Source organism: Amblyomma mixtum, chromosome 1 (genome assembly GCF_055824585.1).
Source record: "Amblyomma mixtum isolate Tamu chromosome 1, ASM5582458v1, whole genome shotgun sequence".
Classification (NCBI taxonomy): domain Eukaryota; kingdom Metazoa; phylum Arthropoda; class Arachnida; order Ixodida; family Ixodidae; genus Amblyomma; species Amblyomma mixtum.
In genome coordinates this window covers 221,045,168-221,058,228 of record NC_143012.1, presented here as the reverse complement: position 1 = coordinate 221,058,228, position 13,061 = coordinate 221,045,168, and the positions used below count along the sequence as shown (strand labels likewise).

The window sequence follows — 13,061 nt, the reverse complement described above, 5'->3', positions numbered from 1 at the left end:
GAGCCGGTATGCTGCTTTCATATCGCCAGCAGGCACCTTTCGACCCTTAATGCTTAGTTTTGGGTTGAAGAATGCCCCCTTCAGCTTCTCGAAACTCATGGACATCGTACTAAAGGATATGCAGGGCTTTGCGCTCCCCTATTTAGACGATGTCGCTATTTTTTCGGACACCTGGGAAGAGCATCTAGAGCACCTAACGAGCGTGCTTTCTAGTTTGCGACAGGCCGGACTGACGTTGAAAAGGGAAAAGTGTAGGTTTGGTTGCGCTCATGTGTCCTACTTGGGCCACGTTGTCGGCCAGGGAACTAGGAGCCCATCCGAGTTAAAAATTGCCCCGATAGCGGCATTTCCGCAGCCACGGACGAAGACAGACATTCGCTCCTTTTTGGGATTGGTTGGATACTACCAGCGGTATATACCGAGCTACTCACAGCGGGCAAGTCCCTTAACTGACGCCTTACGAAAGGGAGCACCCAGTGACGTACACTGGGATGACCTAAAAGAAAACTCCTTCCGGAGCCTGAAGGAAGCGCTCGTGTCCCGACCTTTGCTTCGGACCCCTGACTATGGTAGGGAGTTTATAGTTCAGTGTGACGCCAGTGATAGAGGACTGGGTGCTGTTTTAAAGGGCCACTGACCAGGGTCCGGACATTTTTGAAAAACAAGCCCACTGCATAGATGAGGCATCGAAGATAACCTCTGCAAAATACTAGAGCCATGCGCGCCCCGAAAAGCTGCGAAAATTCAAATCAAAGCCCGTTCGTTCTTTCCTTCCTTCAAAAACGGGCCCCGCCCACTACTCTGCACCCCGCTGACGTCAAGGGTGGCTACTTTCGCTAAAGGCACTCCATTGGTGCATCGTTCTGACTGACGGGAGAAGGTTGGGCGTAGCCTTGGCGTCGCGTCGTCTGCACAAGGCTTTCCGCAGCGCCTTCTGTTCTGGCTCATGCCTCCAAACCCGCATGAAGGAAAAAAAAAAAAAAACTGCGGAGGGAGCGTGCGGCGACAGCCTTGAACCCTTGCCATAAAAAGTAAAAAATAGTAAAACTGAGGGAGTTGGTTCGCCCCCCCCCTCCCCTCCCCCCCCGCCGTGATCACGTCACGAGAAGCTCTGCGTGCGCGCTCCCTTCTCAGTTTCTTTTCTTCTATGCGAGCCCCCCAAAACAAGGTTTTAATTAGTAGTGCAGCAGAGCCTTTCCCTCGCTCGTCCACTTGAGCGCTCCGCATAGACACCGCTTATCCTCCATGCATCTTGCGTACGCCCTGACTCCAATGAACGACATGGGCTTCGGAGCGGAGAAAAGACACAAACACACAGAACACAAACACACATGAAGAAAAGCAAACGGGCGGTTGCCGGGTCCGCACTTCGCCGTGTGTTTCGAACAGAAACGACTTCCGCCCATCCGCTCGTGAAACGGTGGGGAGGCCTAAAAAAAAAAATGAAAAGGTGGCTCGCTAACTGCGAATGACAAACAGATGTATGAAAGGGTGCGCTCGCTAACAAGTCTAGGTGGTCGAGCCGATCGCGCCTCTCGATCGTTCAGTGTGCGGAGAAAATGCGACGACGCTGTTTCAGCCCCAGCAGCAAAAACCAAGAAAAGAATTCTATTGAAGGCGGGGCCATGACATAGCCCCGTGACGCACTCCACAGACACCACGCCTCCGGCTTACGTCGGAGAAGGAAGGGGTGATTTTGCCTTGCCGAGCCTACTCGACGAGGAGCGGGAGAGAAGAATTTCGAGGAGGGAATGGAAGGAGAGGAGGCTCGCTGAAAGAGAGGTAGAGAGTGTCTGCTGAGCTGGGGTGGTCCGTGGCCCTTTAAGCCAAGTGGGCGACGACCACGAAGAACACCCGATTCTGTACGTCAGCCGCAAGCTGACCTGTAGAGAAGAAGCGTACAGCGCTTCAGAAAAAGAGTGCGCGTGTTTAGTTTGGGCGGCACAGAAGTTGTCGTGTTACCTGTACGGCGCAAAGTTCATCTTTGAGACTGATCATTGCCCTCTAACCTGGCTGCGACAAATGTCTCCCAAAAATGGTCGCTTGCTCAGATGGAGTCTAGCTCTCCAACAGTACAATTTCTCGGTGCGTTACAAGAAGGGAAAACTGCACGGAAATGCTGATGGTTTAAGCCGACTATTTTAAGCGGGAGAAATTAGGACAACCTACTGTGTGTGTGTGTTTTTTTTTTCTTTTTCTTTTTTTAACCTTGGCCCAAGCGGTCCGTCTTGGGCGATTTCAAAGGGGATATTTTGCGCTTTCTTGGCACCAAAATTACGCCAAAATTCAGTAATGTTTTAGTAAACATTTATTGTCATTGTGGGAAGCCTGGTGGGTCTTTGGCAAATTCCGAGCGCTTGCTTGTGGGTCAGTGCCCTGTCTTGTGGAACAGTCCACTGATGCCATTCTCTGTTGAATGTTCGTGCTTGGATGCCATTTCTGGAAACCAGCCCTTCCACCCGACTCCGGCCTCATCTCTTCCTGCCCAGCGGTCGTGAACGCTGGCCATTCGAGATTTTTCGGGCCGCGGACGAGCTGTTAAGAGTGGACAACGAGACCTGGCGCCGGCGGCAGAAGCATAGACGACGACGGACGGGGGTTGTTGCTCTCCAAATCACCGAACCTCCGAACCGATCGAAGGACGCTGTCTCCCACGGGCCTGGGAGAAATTACTGTCAAACGAGTGTCGTCGTTAGGCAACGATGTGGCGAGAACTTGGGACAGCAGCAGCAACGCTGGAAGCAGAGATGCACATGAAGCACGGCGGACAGCGGTATACGTTGGCCGAGTCGGCCTTCGGCTCACCGAACGGGATGATGCTACGCAAGGTCACGCTGAGCGAGGCTGCTAATTGAAAGACGCTGTGTCGAAGGGGTCTCGTGCTTCGGCCATCCGGCGGGGGAGTTCGAGAAGGTTAAACCACCTGTGAGGAGACTGCGGGATTCTGCTTTCCCACGGAGGCAACGCGCAGAACACTTGCGGCAGTGGTCAAGGTGACGCATCTGTGTTTGATGACTGTCTTCCCCTTCTCATCCCCCAAGCTGTGAGAGAGCGAGAGAGCTTCAGCACCGCCCCGTGCCGTGGGTGGTACCGCCAGCGTCATCAATGGCCCATCCGATTGGACAACGTTATTCGACCTAAGTTCCCTAGTCAGGGATTTGGGGAACGCGAACCGTATTTAACGGGATGTTGTGTGATCGGAGCATTGCATTCGATTCTCATCTGTAAATATGTAGAATAAACCCTTCTGTACAGTTTCCTCGATAGCGCAGTCCGTCAACGTCATTCGGAGCCGGTACCTGTGGGGCTAAACGAGTTAGTCATCTCCAGGACCCCTCCGTCTCCAACAAGCCGTATTCAAAAGGTTCACACAGAATAACCTATCCTGGGAGCTAAACTGTTCGCAAGTTACTCTCGTGGGGCATTGTATATACCAGGTGTTTCAGTGTAGACTAAGTAATTTTCAATAATAGGCTTCTTGCGTGAAGATGTGGCTTTCGCGGTATAGTAGTGCAAGAGTTGGCGGACACCGGAAAGAGGGTGAATTGTCTTAAGTACTAAGCTGGTTAACTAATTTCTTATAATTAACTTTTCAACAATTACAGCTAGGCGACTAGTTGGAAATTGAGATTTGTATCCGATCGTTAGTAATAGCCGTACCAATCTCCAGAATTTCGAAAACGCGATTATCCTCGGCTCTGCGGCTCGACAAAATCTGGGTGCATCGTGGTAAAATACATGCGCTTTCGAAAAGCATGCAGGCAAAGCAACGTTTCCAGTGCACGTAACTAGTCAACAAAGGCAAACTTTTTCGAGTCACAACGCCAAGGGTAATCGGGTTTTCGAAATTCTAAAAACTGGTATGGATCTTACTAACTACCGGCTACAAGTCTCTAATTGCAACTAGGCGTCTAATTGCAATGGTCAAAAAGTTCGTTATCAGCAAATAGTTAACCAGCTTCCTACTTAAGACGATTCACCTGTTTTCTGATGTCGGCCAACACTGGCAATACTAAGCTTAAAAAGTCATTATGTTACCTCAAAAAACCTATTTTTGATGATTACTTAGTCTCCCCTGAAACACCTGGTATAATAAGGCGCGCTTGTGGTGAAAGTTCATTTTGGCGTGTTATGAATGCAAGTTTTACCAACTGAGAGTATTGGGAAAACTGCCTTACAAAGTGGAAAACTCTTCCTCTTAGATTAAGTGCTTTCCATCGGAAATTAGCGGTGAACAGGATGTACCTGTTGGTATAGCGTGCGGCTCTCTCGTATTTTGGCACAAATTAAGCGCTCTGCATGCTGTGCAGCGAAAGCCATATCCACCCCTGGCCCGAAGCTATATCTGCAGCTCTCCGCCAACTTGTTACAGTGCACCTGTCAACGCACTGTACTAGTGCGCAGGACATTACACATATAAGGTCTGTGGTGTTTTTTCTTTTTTTTTTTCACATCCGTTGTCTATTTGGGTGGTTAGAGGCGAAAAAAGGTGAGGAGAGAAGGAATTAGAAAGCATAGGCTCTGACTTAAGTACCATTATTATTATTCGCCCTATGTTTAGAATATGCCGTCATAATCTGGGGTCCTTTGACTAAATCTAACATTGCTAAATTACGAAAGAAAGCAGCATGGTTTATTTACAATTCATATAACCGCACATCTATCACTGCACTTCTTAATCAAAGTGGTCTGCTTCCAGTCTCTCACAGAAATCGCATCTGTTGTCTAAAATTCTTTTTTCAGTTAATCAGAGGCCAGTACAATATTGACGCATCCAATATTATATCGTTCTCCTCAGGATACAACAAAAGACAACGCCATGACTTTACAGTAACACCATTAAACGCAGGAATTAACACCTTTAAGTACTCCTTTTCCCCAGAACGATTACAGACTGGAATAATCTAACTAATGATGCAGTAACCGAAACTTCACTAAATAGGTTTGAAAGCCACCTTTAACTTTTTTATATTGTCGTACCGCTACATTTCTGTGTTGCGTTTGTACTTTTTGCAATTGTGTTCTTGATCTTAAATTGTTGATCAATTGTTCTTGAATTGTTTGCTTCTTCTTGAGATCGTTTTGTTGTTTCCAGCATTTATGTATTTCTATATTGTGTGCCCACCCTGCGAAGGTCTTGCAAAACATCGCAGTATCAATAAATAAATAAATAATATCGAAATAACCCCCGTGGCCTTAAATAATTCATGATGGAACTGCTCCAGCTACAATTATGCAGAGCGTTGTATCCACTGCAGTGTAAATGCTCTCAATCTGCTTGGCGCCTCTACTGCCTTGAACTTTTCGCTACTTACAATAAGCGAGTGAGTGCCAGTCCGAACGCCGTCAGCTCAAATCGATTGACACGCGCACTCGCAAATCTACTTTGACGTCATTTTTTTTTTCAATCGATTGTCACGCTCTGGATAAACATTATTGATTTGGTGACAGGAAGAAAAAAAAAAGGCGAACAAAAGAAAGGAAAAACTTACGCAAAACTCACACGCACTCTATGCGTAAAAGTATTCACTCAGCGCCCTGGCCGTATCCATCGACTTCAGTCTCTTCACCAGGTTCATATATTTACTTCTGTTCCAAACGAGGTGTATGCATACTTTACTCTCGTGAAAGACGTCGTTGAAGTCACGCACGTATGTGGAATATGTATAGCGGTTTCTATCGTGTTTATAAAAATCTCCAAGGCAACCTGCAACCATCCCCCAGGGCGCATCGACAAATGTATAGCGCTAGCGTGTCCTAAGCCTATAGCATTGATTCTGTCAGAGGTTTTCCCGAGAGTGTGAAACCATTAGTCACACCTTCTTGCATAACAATAGATTCGACCCCGGCACGCCTTGCTATAGGATGGATGGATGGAAGATAGGAGCGTCCCCTTTGAAGCAGAGTAGTGGCAGTTGCCACCATGCTCGGCTTACTTTATTTATTTTTGTTTAACTGTGTTATAAATTGGTTTTAAAGTTATGTAAAATTATAGGAGTGAATTTTCAGCTTCCTCTGCTTTGAGTTAATGCGACTGAGAGACGGGAACAGGTAAGTTCTTGGAATAAAGAGCAACGCTGCAAAGTTTGCGACTCAGAGAGAGAGAAAGAGCGAACGGCTGGCTTTTAAACGGACTGGCGATAATGTTTCGCCCGGGGGCTGCAGACAAGGCAGTGAGCCTGGCGGCACAGCGGCGACCAACCGACCGACACCTTTGGGGGAAGAGAGGAGACGAAATAAATTCGTCACAGGCAGGCGGCTACAGCTCAGTTCTGACGGCGTCTTCTTCGCGAATAAAGAGAGGACCTCGCCTGACGTGCGGGCATCCGTCGTCGCGGAGCTAAAGACGCCCGAGGATTACTTAACCGGCTCGTAAAACGTGAAGGGACGAGAGATATAAGACAGAGGAAGGAGGCGAAAGTCTGCATGGGAGAAAAAGATTCGACGAAGCTTCGTCGTCTCGTCTCCTCCTGTATATGCGCGTTTCTTCGCGGACGCTTCGCAAAGGACCTGGGATTGCCGCCCGCCGCGAATGATCGTCCCGGGTTAAGAAAGAAGAAAAAGTTATGTCGAAGAGAAGAAGCGAGCGACGGCGGCATTCCTGCGAATATCGCCTGTAGTGTTTTTTTTTCTCTTTTTTTTTTGCTTTCACTCTTTCTCTCTTGGTCGTCCTCGTCATGTCCCTCTGGTTTCTTTTTAACCCGGGAGCAGCAGCGGCTCGTAAAAAAAGGGAACGTAAAGAGAAGCGTCTCCGAAAGAGGAGCTCAGCATTTCGTCGGGTCCTTATAGTTTAGCGCCTCTAGTCTTCGTCTATCAGTACGGAGAAGATAAAGTGCGGCGCTGAAGAAACGCGAGGTGTGCGTCGTCACGCAGCGCGCACGTTGCGTGCGTGTGTATACAATATAGGGGGCGCCGTCTTCGCCATACTATACATGCATGCATCCGCCCTCATGCTGCTACTGGTATATGCTGCTCATAAAACATATCCCTAAGAAGCGTTGCGTCCACGCCTTTTTACCGTATACGTCGCACTCACGCTATCTTTTCTTTCTCCTCCTTTCCTGCGCTTTTCTTCTTTTTTTTTTTGCTGCCTTTTTTTTTTCGGCGCTCGTTCTGTCGTAAACAGTGCCGGTCATATAACGCATGGAGGAAAAAAAACTAGGAGAGAGTGCGCTCAGCCTCTGCAAGCCATCCTCCTCTGACGCCGCTGCCGAGGGCCCTTTTGCGCACTGGCTCTTGGGAAATGGGCCCTCCACAGTTACCAGACTGCCAATCAGCGGTGTTTTTTAGTGAACGTTCGTGCTCCGATGTAGCGCAGAAGCGCAGCGCCTGTGTTGCAGCTTTGGCGGAATGCGTACCGAGCTCGAGGTTGTCTGAAGGCTCCGCGTCTCAACACTTCTGTTGATTACACTCGAGTTTTTATGTGCGCTGTAGAAAACTGCAGGTAAACTTTTCATCAAAGGGTGCAGCTACGGCCTCGATCGTCACTGCTCAACTGTGGTTCATAAAGAGAATGGAGAGGAATTCCTTTCGTCGTTATACACACATACGGAGCGTTTATTTCAGCGCATGCTATAAGCGGAGAACTCGAGAGAAGTCGAAGAAAACTAGCCTCTAAAAAAGGGCGCAATGGCTTCCAGAGCGCTCGCGGCGGACGGACGTGTTTAACGAGCGCTCCGGCGCGCTGCGCACGATTCTGTTTCTCGGGCAGGCGGACTTCGGCTCGCCCATGGGCCCGCCGTTCTCCGCTGTTCTCGAGGCATAAGTCGCGCCGAATACGCTCGCGCACATACGCGGTTCCGACGTGAAATGCAGCAGTGAAGTATTACTTTCGCTGTCGACAGAGAGTGCCGGCGGCTTTACGTCGGCCCCTGCGCTGGCTCTCCCGGCCACTGTGCACAATCACTGACAAAAAGAAGTAAACTGTATGTACTACGTAGCCGCGCGCACGTAGCGTCCTGTCTCGACTAATCGCGCGCGCGGCACACTGCACTATAGCGGCCGGGGTGGGGCACCCGGCCGCGTATACCGTCCGAGGTAGCACCCACGGAGCGTTCGTGTCACGCGCGCACTACCTGGCGAAGAGCAAGCGGGAAGTCAAGCCCGCCTGCTCGATGAACGCACAGAGGCTCACCATTGTTCTGTCACGGGTGTGCGCACTGCCGCGCGGCCACAGGAGCGCTTCGAGACTGTCCGGTATGATTCCCAGCGCCCTGTAGGCCGCGAGCATCTTGCGACGCGGCACTGCAGAAGCGGCACAGCGAAGGAGCATGTGGTCTCCACGGCGCCGCAGTCATCGCACGCGTCGCTCGGGGGTGGTGGCCGCTGCGGCGAGCGAGCAGTTTGCGCTCACCACTGAGCCGTCAGTGAACACAAGCAGATGGTCGCGCAGTTGCTCGTAGAGCGAGAGAGCGAAACCGAAACCGAAATCCGGCTAAGAGCTACCGCTGCCTTGTCACGTGAGGGCCTATTTCCCATGATGCTTTTTATTATATTTTTTATGACTAGGCTTCAAGATTGTGACGTCATGCTCCCTCCTAGTTTTTCTTCCTCCATGATATAACGTATGCCAGCACGCCACGCGGCAGATTTGGCTGTCGCGAGCGACTGGAGTGATACTTTATTGGCCTCGCTTCGTTTTTGTTCTTCCCTCTATTTTGTTTTACGCTGGAGAGATGATCCTGCGACTCTCTTTAGAACAAAATGGCTGGCTGGGTGCTCTCTCGCTTTCCTCTTTAGTCCGAAGAACCGGATAGCTTGTTGCCAGCCGTTGGACTATGCCTAAAAGGGAAACAGGCAGAGCTTTCTTCGCTAGTTCTTTTCTTCGTGTGCCGGGGACCTCGACGCTCCAGTGTCTGCTTATTTTTTATTTTCTTCAACATCCGAAAGGCGTTTTAGGGAAAGGTCTATTACATTTTCAGTTTCCAGTGTCCGGTCTCCAGCATTAATAACCTCGTCACAGGAAAAAAAACCCGGCATGGTTAGCCATAAAATTATTTCATTGGTCGAGACAGTGATGACGTCACATGATCACGCGACTGATTGGTCGACGGTGTGTGTGACGTCATGAGACCGCGTGGCATCGACGAGCTGGCAGATAGCTGCTGGCAGGTGACATGGGCGAGCTCTGATTGGTCACCGGAGTGCGTGACGTCAGGAGACGACGTGTGACGTCGAGTTTGCAGGTGCGCATGGTCACGTGACGTAGTCGAGTGCGATGGCGGGCTCGGCGTCAGTTGGCAGGTGCGCTTGGTTGAGTGCAGACGTTCCAAGACAGCTCCGTGTATATGGCTGGAATGGAGTCAGAATCAATGCCACATTTCTCTACTGTAAGAGAAAATCCCTGCAGGCGGAGAGGGCGACCCCGGCAGTATGTCGCGGAAGATGGAGTATCGGCGGCTGCACAGGCTCGGCGTGTGTTTTCACGCAAGAAGTTTTCACACCAGGAAAACCTTTTCAAGACGTACAAGAGTCCTTAGCATCTGCGTTCACGTCCTAGCCGCCAGATTCAGTTATATAGCAAAATCTGTCGCACACAAGGTTATTATCCCTCTTCTAGCTCCGGTCGCATCTCACGGTTACAAGCACTCGCGTGCGCCTATAACCTTCTATCGGGCTTGAAGAAAGAAAAAGAATGCGTGGAAGCGTAGAAATCGGCCTACGGAGAAAAATAAAGAACTTGCCGGCTCGCCACTCTAGAGCCGAGCGCTGCACGTCCGCGCAACCAACTTCGGCGATTCGGAAGAGCGCGGCTGGCAAAGGCAACACAGATTTCTGAATCTCGCACGTCGGTGCGCAAAAACTAGCGAGAACAGCCGCCGTTTGCACGTATCAGCTGCGAGAGCACGCCGATTTGAAAGAAACATAAGCGCGCCCCCCTGCGGGGCGAAGTGGCGGACAGTCGGTGCTATACCTACGCCGTGCCCTCTCGCAGGAGCTCCGTAGGAGGGTTCTTGCCGATATTCCTCTGACCATCTCCTCCTGTTCACCTTCTCTCCCCCAACACCACCCCCACGTCTCCTGTTTCTCTCCGTTCAGCCTCTGAGCCGCCGGTGTATGAGCGTTTTTTTCAGTTTGGCATTCGAGCGCCATCTTCTTGCTCTCCGCGGTAAGGCATTATGGATGGCGTCTCGGCTTCTAGCCATCCATAGCCGGTTCCGCGGCCCCCGGGGAGCCGCGACGAGGGAAGCCTGGGCCCCCGGTGGTCCCACACGCTGAATCAGAATTTATGAAAGCGCCCTGCGGCCTTCTCCCGCGGCCTGTATACTCGCCGTTCAGGTGGCTGTGCTCCTGCTGGTACACTTGCTTCGGTATAGTTCTTGCTGCGCAGCGCCCCTTCCGACAGACTCTGTTCTTATGTTTCACTTATTTTTCTTTCTTCGCTCTCCCTTGGATCTCGGCAGTCCAGGGTTAACCTGGAAGGACTAAGACAGACGAAAAACTGGGATGGTGGCCGCGCGACCAGGTTCAGTAAATGAACGTCTAATCTATCCAGATTAGAGAGACAGCGGTGCCGCATAGTGGCCGTGCGCTGAACCTCTCGCGGGCTCATTTCTCACGTCATGACTGAAGGTATCGGCGGGCGCTAGAGTATTTCATTTTCTCTGTCGTGTGTGTTAAACTAACACGGAGCCACAAACGGATATGTGCAGACAGCCGATGGGCAGCATTTTAAAGTTCGGGGTACAAACTTAGACGAATGGGATAATCCGCTCTCATACCGTCGTCTGTGGCACTGCCCGGCTGAAAACATCGTTCGCTGGGTGCAAGGTTTCAAGAGGAAGCTTAAAAAGTCGTTAAGTATTGCCTGGCCCGCATACAGTGCACACCGACGAGGGAAGGGGGGACTAAAAGAGTTCGATCGCAACCAAAAAACGAATTCTTTTTTTTTTTCTTTTCCAACCTTTCTTTTATTTATAGCTGGCGCGTGAAAGCTTCTTTTCTCGTTAGCCACTGTGAGCAAGCATTTGCATAAAAGCGAGAAGTGAAAGCAACGCTAACTCCAAGGACGAAACTGAGAGCCCATCTGAAAGCGGTTACAACATGTGTCGTTTGTCAAAATTAAGCAATATATAGATATACGTTGCCGCCCGTGGACATCGCTGCAATCAGGAATGAAATTCCTTAGGTACATGTTTCGCATGTGAGCCGCCATTGAGGGTCGATCACCGCTGAAGCGACGCAATCATCTTAGCCGTGCCAGTCATGATATTCGTTGGAGGCAGAAAGCAAGAAAAAAAAGTAATAAGTCAAAGAAAATGAGAAAAGACAGAAAGGCTAGAAGCGTTCACACCGGACCCTCCCAGGAGCAAATTCATTTAAGCCCCTGTCGTCAACTGCCGATGAGAAAATTTTATTTTTGGTCTACGACGCTTATACAGTCTCTCATATACACGGGTCCATGCGCTTTAGATTGCTTCGTCCCACAACGACTCTTACGCAAAACTTGTATGGCTATGTTCGGCACGTCATCTAGAGGGCGCTGCGGCAGAGTCGATGAATTTCATCTCCTGCACTCATGCCGCAACCGCTCGTCGTTAAGACCAAGAGGCCGTTCAGTTCTGGCGTTTACGAAGAGGTCGCATCAAGAGGAAAGTTCTTGCGACAGAACATCGTCGTCCCTGCTGACCGACTCGAACCTTCCTGCCTTGCGCCACGAAGGCAGCAGCAGGTCAAGGGACAGCCGAAAATAAAGCAAACAAAAAAGGAAACCCTTAAAGCGCGTGCGCGGCGATGCAAATAATAAATAAAAAAAGGGAACATCGTGTACAACGATCAGCGTAAAGTACATCTTGCGTTATACTTATCCGCACTTCACATTCCTGTGACCGCACTTAGGGCTTAGCTGTGCTCTCGAATGTGAAGCTGAACTGAAAATAAAACGCAGCAAAAAAAAAGTAAAAAGAGAAACAAGAAAAGGGAAGAGAAAGGATAAACGGCAGGTCGTCCTGAAGATCTAAGAACTGCTCGAGTTGAGAAAAATCCTCTTCGGTGTTGTGTCGAGATCCTCTCCAAAGGCCGCCGCGTCCCTTTCATCATTTCAAGAGGAGGGGAGCCGAAATGCGCTCTCGAGAACGACGCCGTGATAGCAAAAAAAAAGGTAAAATAAAAAAAAGAGAAAGACACGGGGTTATACAACGTAGAGAAACGAGAGAAGAAACAAGGAAAGAGTTGAATAGATGGCGTCCCACGCTGCAAACAGCGGCCGCTTATATCGAGTGATGCTCGTAGTGTATACACAGAGAGAAGTGTGTGGGGGGGGGGGGGGGGGGGGGGGCTGAACAACCGGCATCGCGGGAGGACATAAAACCGTTTCCAGCAAGGACGAGAAATTGCATTACCGTCGAAACAACCGGACCGGAAAAAGAAGGTCGTCTCCGTCGTCAGCGGTGAGAAGGACGATGGAGGAGGGGGAGACTGGATGCGCGCGGCGAAGGGAGAGAAAATAACGGAACGCGAAGAAGCGGGGTAGGAGGAGGAGGTGGATGAAAGGGGGGTAAGGTTTGCGAACAACTCGCGCTCGGAGGCTTGCGAGGAGGGAAGCAGTAGCGGCACCGATTTACAGCAAACACAAGAACGTAGGTACGAAATCACGCGGCGGGCTGTTCTATAGGACTGCTATAGCGGCGTCGGGGCCAGTGAGCAAAGCGAACGATTTCGTGGGCAGTGTCCGCCGTCCGCTTTGAGACCGGAATCGGTTGGTACAACCTCCGTTTCCTCCCGTTCGCATCTTTCTTCTTCCCCGGTGTTTTTCGGCCGTTCGGCCGACGCCGGTGGCGTTGGACCGCTTTGTTTCACTACTTCCATGCATCGCTCGGAAGCCGGCCTGTAGGGAGGGTGGAGAGCACTGCGTACGCTGCAGCTATATCGTTTAGTTCGCGCTTTAACAGCAATCTCAGCAGGTTCTGGTCCTACGTTCCGTGCATTTATTGTTGTCGTTCTCTGTTGATAGACAAAGGGATGGGGGGGGGGGGGGGGGGTTAGTTTTGGAAGGTGCGTACCACGTTGTCGATACCGATCTGTGCAGACTCTTGCAAGTTTTATAAATATGAACACGGACG

At 50.4% G+C, this 13,061-nt stretch overlaps 2 protein-coding genes across 2 annotated transcripts in view; both read left to right on the top strand.

Annotated features, from left to right (window-relative positions):
- Positions 1–13,061, top strand: part of LOC149370972 (uncharacterized) — a 422,419-nt gene that overhangs the window by 28,668 nt on the left and 380,690 nt on the right. The gene's annotated exons all lie outside the window — the stretch shown is intronic.
- LOC149370973 (uncharacterized) overlaps positions 1–13,061 on the top strand; it is a 210,493-nt gene that overhangs the window by 4,364 nt on the left and 193,068 nt on the right. The gene's annotated exons all lie outside the window — the stretch shown is intronic.